General features: G+C 33.4%; 1 pseudogene; it reads left to right on the forward strand.

Annotated features, from left to right (window-relative positions):
• Positions 1–2,978: 2,978 nt before the first annotated feature.
• LOC132007880 (U4 spliceosomal RNA) lies at positions 2,979–3,056 on the forward strand (annotated as a pseudogene).
• Positions 3,057–7,183: the final 4,127 nt, after the last annotated feature.

A 7,183-nucleotide genomic window follows, 5' to 3' on the forward strand; every position in this document is an offset into this window, starting at 1 on the left:
AAAAAATAATAAATTTAAAAAAAAAGATATAAATGTGTAAGCAAATTTATAAATACCTATCTAAGTAGGAGACTCTACAGGCTACTTAATAAGTAAACATACAAAGGAAACTCTTATAGAAGCTTATTAAAAGAAAGATAAAAAGTACCAAGAAGTAACTGGCATGCATATATATGCATGCCAGTTTCATATATATATATATATATATATATATATAAATATGGCTAATAATACACTAAGGTGGTATTAAAAAATCTATAAATATTTAAGGATCAAAAGGACCTCTGGGAGAATAAAACATAATATAGAAAAAAGAAAGTGAAACAGGTGAAAGGAAAAATGAAAAATTCAGGATGTCACACTTATAAGAAATTGACAGGCCTGTGGAAATAGTGTCTTAATATATAATGTAACACAGAATCACAACTGAAGTCTACAGCCAGAGTTGAGTACTCCCCTAGTATATCTAGAGGCAGAGTTATCTCTAAATCATCCCCCAGGCTAGGAGACAATACTCTGACTTAGAGACTGGCAAAGCAAGAAATATCATTTCAATATGTAAAAAGCATTGCTGGCTCGTTTGAGACAAGTATTCTCCTATGTACATAGCCACTTCTAAACTGATTTGTCTTAAGTCAATATACTTAATAATCTAAATCTATGTATCATGTTGTAAAGTTTATGCCACTTAGTTATTTAAACTAAACAGAAAATGTTTAGCTTTTCCTTTTTAAGTACAGGAACAACTGTCGGGTAACTGTGTAGAAATAATTCATTCCATCACCCAGCAGCAAAAAAGTATGAATAACTTAACAAAAGACTATGATGAAAGCTAACACTCCAAATATGACATAAATTAAAATTAATATATGGTACCTATGAAAATTAATACACTGTATATAGAGCTATACAAAAACCTTTGTACATTTACTAACTTAGCTAAACCATTATATACTGTGGCAAAGGGGAAAGCAACACATACTTAGAAAGTCTAATGAAAAAAACAGGGGGTGAAGAATTACTGCATTCTTTTTGTCACTTTAAATAAAGTTTTTAGCTCTTATAATTTTATGAGTTTATTATTTCTTTTGAGCTTTAACAATCTGAACATGCTAGGAAAAATTAATTGGCATCTGATCACTTACTGCTTACTCTCTTCTGATGTTTTAACCAAGTGCTCTATCAGCAGATGCATTTGAATTCTCATCAAATTTTCTTAGGCTACTGGTTTCTGCCACTGCAAAATTTTGTGGATATAGCTGTGGAGAGAGTTACCTACAGCCTGTATGTGTACTCATATGTGTGTGCTTTTTTTATTAGTAGTACTATAGTAAAAACATTTGAGATCTATCTTCTTAAAACATTTTTAAATGCACAATACAATAGTGTTCATTCTAGGCACAATGTTATACCACAGATCTCTAGAACTTACTCACCTTATATAGCTAAAACTTTACACCCATTGAACAGCAACTTCCCATTTACCCTTCCCACCAGCCCGTAGCAACCACCATTCTACTCTAAGACTCTAGAAATTTGACTATTTTAGATACCAGATATAAGAGGAATCCTGAAGTATTTGTCTGGGGCTGGCTTATTTCACTTAGCATAACACCCTCCCTATAAATACAGGTTGTCACATATGCAGGACTTTTTCCTTTTTAAGGCTGAATAATATTCCAGTGTGTGCTTCTGTATGTGTGTGTCTCTGTGGACCCACCATACTGTATTCCATAACATGAATCTCCACCAACAAAATACAAGGGTTTAAATTTCTCCACATACACACCAACACTTTTTTTTTTAATAATAGCTACCTCACAGGTGTGAGTGAATTCATTATGACTGATTTGCATGTACCTCATGATTAGTGATACTGAACATTAGTGATGTTGGCCATTTCTAGTTTTCTTTGGAGAAATATCAATTAAAATCTTTTCCTTGTTTTTAATTGGGTTGTTTTATTTTTGCTATTAAGTACAGGAACTCTTTGTATGTTATAGATATTAGCCCCTTATCAGATAAATTATTTACAAATATTTTCTCCCATTCTACAGGATGCCTTCTCATTGTTGACTACTTCCTTTGCTATGCAAAACCTTTCCAGATACAATTCTACTTGTCTAATTGTGGGTTGTTTTTGTTTTGTTTTGTTTTTGTTTTTTGCTGAATTAAGGCATTTTATTTTCAGCTTTACAATTTAGAAACTGTGAGACCCTGGGCAATTCACAAAATTTCCTTATCTTGATCTTCCCTTCTTAAGTGAGGGTACTGTATGATATCTAAGAACTCTAAAAATCCTAAAATTTAGAAAAATAATTATATTCCCATGAATAAGATACAACTTAGAAAGTGATTAGTTTCCAGATGTTAATTATTCATTGATTAACATATTAAGGTACTACTATGTATAAATCATAGTGAGATGAACTTCTATCTATCATATATGTACCAGGTATAATTGTTTTAAGGAAACTAATCAATCAAGAATATTCACTTATAAAATTTTTGTCCAACAGAAAAAAGCCAAATACTATCAGACTATATCTCTTCTACTCCAATCATTGGCTTAAAATGATTTTTCTTAGAAAAGCAAGTTAGGAAACAGGATATCAAATTAAATGAACAGACCTGTACCATTCACTGAAATATTCCATTTCCTTAAACAACCTTTGGTATTTCCATTGTCCATCAACTGCACTTTTTCATCCTATTCTACCACTGGTAGAAACCTATTTGTCACTTGTAAAGAGTTTCAAAAATTTACTACCTACTGATTAAGAAAAAAGTTCTTTTATTTTGTCCTCACCGTAAGTCTTTCAAGCCTCAGGAAGTGTCTCTTAGTTCTAGTATTCTGATTTTGGTAAATAAGAATGTGTTGACCTTTCTCATACAATTTTTTATTTGATTTGCTTGGATCATATATTCTCTTCAGCATCATTTTTTTAAAAGAGGGTTTTCTTTAAATTTGTCATAGTAGCTTTGTGCAGTGGCAGTATTGTAGCCAATGAGGTTTATCCGAGGCGTGATTACTGCTAATTAAATTTGTCCTAGTATGGAAGTTTTCTCCCCCAACATGTTCAGTCCACTTTATAATTTACTGGATTATTCCCATCTCTAATTTTTCTTTTAGTTACAGATGTAAAAATGCAATGGTTTTGTGTAAGCACTGTGTTTTCCAGTTTATTTCTAAAATATTTCATGGCAAGAATTCTCTACCTCCCATTACCAGTCTGCTCTCTACCTTTTCTCCCTTGGTAATGGCATTTGTCCCACAACTCTTAACACCATCTTTAGGCTGATGACTCCCCCGCCATTTATATTTCCAAAATAATGCTGTCCTGAACTCTAATCTCACACAGCCAGTTACTTTCTTAACATCCACACATGCAAAACTATTAACTTTGTCCAACTTCACACGTCCTTAAAAAAAAAAAAAAAAAAACTTTCTTGATTCACCCCCTTCTACAATCTGCTTTTCCCCTGCCATGGGTTCAGATCCTGAGTATACAATTTACTATCTGTGTGACCTTGGGCAAATTACCCAACATCTCCAGGTCTCAGCTGCCACATCATTGGATTGCCATGCAGATTAAAAAAGTTAATATAGGTAAAGTTTTTAATTAGGGCCTGGAACACTGAATGTAAGCTTTTTTTTTTAAAACCCAACAGCACAGAGATAACTACTACTGAATTACTCCCATCTGTCTCTCATAAGCATATCAGAAGATATAAATTCATTACACCCTTCAGGAACTTCCTCAGGATAAAAAGGGAAGGACAAACTGAGCAGTATTTTTAAGGTACATCCAGGATAAAACAGGAATCACACATAAACAGTTATAATTCTCCATTAATAATTATATTCTTCTCAGGAACAGTACTTTACAAATTACAGTGATTTGTAATGTATCTTATTGTACTTGATTTATACCAAAACCTTTCAGTAAAGGGATTACAGTATCCCTTTTATAGACAAAGAAATTGGGTTCCTAAAGATTAAGTAATGGCTGAAGAAACAATAGAATCTAGGTCTTCTGGCATTGGTATGGCATTTAAATTGTGTTTGTGTTTACTCTTCTTTATGGTAACAGCCATTTGTAATATCCACTGTACACTTCTTGGCAAAGAATGTACAATATTTCTCTTACTCTTCTTTTCCAAAGAAGACTCATATGGACTCCATCAATTAATTCTAGAACACCATTCTGTATTCCAATACATAATGGAGTCCACCTAATTTGACTACCTCCAAATAAAATTTGAGAGTGGAACTCTGAAAGTTTTCCAGTGAGGACCATAGGAAATAAAATTAGGAAAACACATTTTATCTTTCCATTCCTTATATCGAATTCAGTGTTAACAAACACAAGTACTTAACATCCACTGAATTTGAACTGAGAATCTACTATTTCTATCTGCCCAGGCCTTGTACTGCATAACATTAATAGTGATCCTGTATTTGGCTGCAATCTTGCCCAGAATTAGCTTTAAGAAGTCAATAATGGGGCGCCTGGGTGGCTCAGTGGGTTAAGCCGCTGCCTTCGGCTCAGGTCATGATCTCAGGGTCCTGGGATCGAGTCCCGCATCGGGCTCTCTGCTCAGCAGGGAGCCTGCTTCCTCCTCTCTCTCTCTCTGCCTGCCTCTCTGCCTACTTGTGATCTCTCTCTCTGTCAAATAAATAAATAAATAAAATCTTTAAAAAAAAAAAAAAAGAAGTCAATAATGGATTTCAGGGTCTTTCACTGATATTTTAATTTGTTTGTCTGATATGTCCTAATTCAACCATTTTCAGCCAGTTGTTAGCTATATTCTTCTCACAAGAATAGTCTTCCATTTTTCTGAATTTTGCTTTTCCATCATGTCCCAGTGAGATTTTCTGCCAGTCTCTGTAAAGAGAACTGAAATTTGCCATTACTACTGCCTAAGCTAATTGTTCACATTCACCAAATGAATTTCAGTCTGAATATTCTGATCAGATATTCTATCCCCATTTTAGAAACAAAGAATATAAACCCCTATTTAAGATGGGAAAATAGGAATTCACAACTATGAATCTCTCGTTACAAATAAAATCAGCTTTAACTAAAGAGAAATTATCCAACAGACATTTGAACCAAAATTCTTTGTTTATTCAAGAGCTCTGTTGAAAAATTTCCTTGGTTTGTGCTAAAAAAAAAGGTAAAGGACACAGAATAACTATAAAGCAGGGCAAAAAACAAAGAACCTATTTGCTGAGTTGAGGTAAAAATGTCAAGACTGAATGTGACTATGTTATATTTTATATCCCAAGTTACAGATTTTCATTTTGCCTTCTTTGAACAAAATGAGATAAGCAATCCCTTGGCAAATTGTTTTACTAGAGTCTGTTTACTCATCTAAAATATTTGCATAGACTTCAAGGTTTGATAAGTACTTCAAGGTACAAAATATAACTTCTTCTCAGCGAGATTGTCTTTGGCCACTTTAGAGAACTACAACCATCCTGCTCGGATCTATGCTCATGGATTGGAAGAACACGTACCGTTCCAATGTCAGTATTACTCAAAGCAATCTACAGATTTACTGCAATCCCTATCAAAATACCAATATCGGTTTTCATAGAAACAGAACAAGTAATTCTAAAATTTGTATGGAACCACAAAAGATCCCAAATAGCCAAAGCAATCTTGAAAAAGGAGAAGTAAAATGGAGCTATCACATTCCCAGATTTGAAGATACACTACAACGCTGTAGCACTCAGAACAGTAAGCTACTAGCACAAAAAAAGACATAAAAGTCAGTGGAATAGAGTCCAGAAAGAAAACTATGCTTTTATGGTCAATTAATCTATGACAAAAGAGCCAAAAATATACAGTGGGGGGAAAAAAACGGTCTCTTCCAGAAATGGTGTTGTGAAAACTGGACAGTTCCATGTAGAAGACTAAAATTGGACCACTTTCTTACACCATACACAAAAATAAAAACAAAAGGAATGAAATACTTAATGTGAAACTTGAAACTATAAAATTCCTAGAAGAAAAAAGAGGCAGTCCTTTTTTGACACTGCCTGTGGATATCCTTTTCTAGATATGTCTCTTCTGGCAAGAAAGACAAAAGCAAAATTAAACTATCAGGACTACACCAAAATAAAAAGCTTCTGCACAGGAAAGCAAGCCATCAACAAATTGAAAGGCAACCTAGTGAATTGGAGAAGATATGTGCAAATAATACATCTAATTAATGGGTTAATTGCCAAAAATATGGAAAACTCATACAAATCAACAACAAAAATAATTCACTTAAAATCAGCAGAGGACCTGAAGTATCATTTTTCCCAAGAAGACATGCAGATGGCCAAAAAACACATAAAAACACATTCAATACCACTCATCATCAAGGAAATGCAAATCAAAACCACAATGAAACAGCACTTCACACTAGTCAGAATGGCTAAAATTAAAAAAAAAAAAATTCCACAAAAAATAGTAAGTGTTGGTGAAGGGTGAAGATATAAAGAAAAAGGAACCCTCATGCCCTGTTGGGAATACAAATTGGTATAATCACTGTGAAAAACAGTATAGAGGTTTCTCAAAAAATTAATAAGACAATTAAGATAGGATCCAGCAGTTCCACTACTGGATATTTACTCCCAGAAAATGGAAACAGGAATTCCAAAAGATGCATGCATCCCAATGTTTATTGCAGCATTATTTACAAGTGCCAAGATATGGAAGCAACCAAAGTGACCATCAATATATGAATGGATATAGAGATGAACTGGTAAGTACACAGAATGAATTATAACTCAGCCATAAAGAAGAATGAAATCTTGACATTTGTTGCAACATGGATGGCCCTAGAGGGTATTATATCAAATGAAGTAAGAGAAAGGAAAATACCATATTATTTCACTCCTACAGAGAATTTAAGACACAAAGAAAAAAGAAAGAGACAAATAGACTTAAATATATAGAACAAAATGGTAGTTGCCAGAAGGGAGGTGGGTGGAAGAATGGCTGAAATAATTAGAAGGGATAAAGAGTACACTTACCTTGATGAGCACTGAGAAATACATAGAATTGCTGAATCATTATACTATATGCCTGAAACTAATATAATTGTACGTTAATTATACTTGGATAAAAACTGTTTAATAATGGAGGAGTTGTACATCAGTTTTAGTATTACATTTTGTAATTAA

This window comes from Mustela nigripes, chromosome X, assembly GCF_022355385.1.
Source record: "Mustela nigripes isolate SB6536 chromosome X, MUSNIG.SB6536, whole genome shotgun sequence".
NCBI lineage: Eukaryota > Metazoa > Chordata > Mammalia > Carnivora > Mustelidae > Mustela > Mustela nigripes.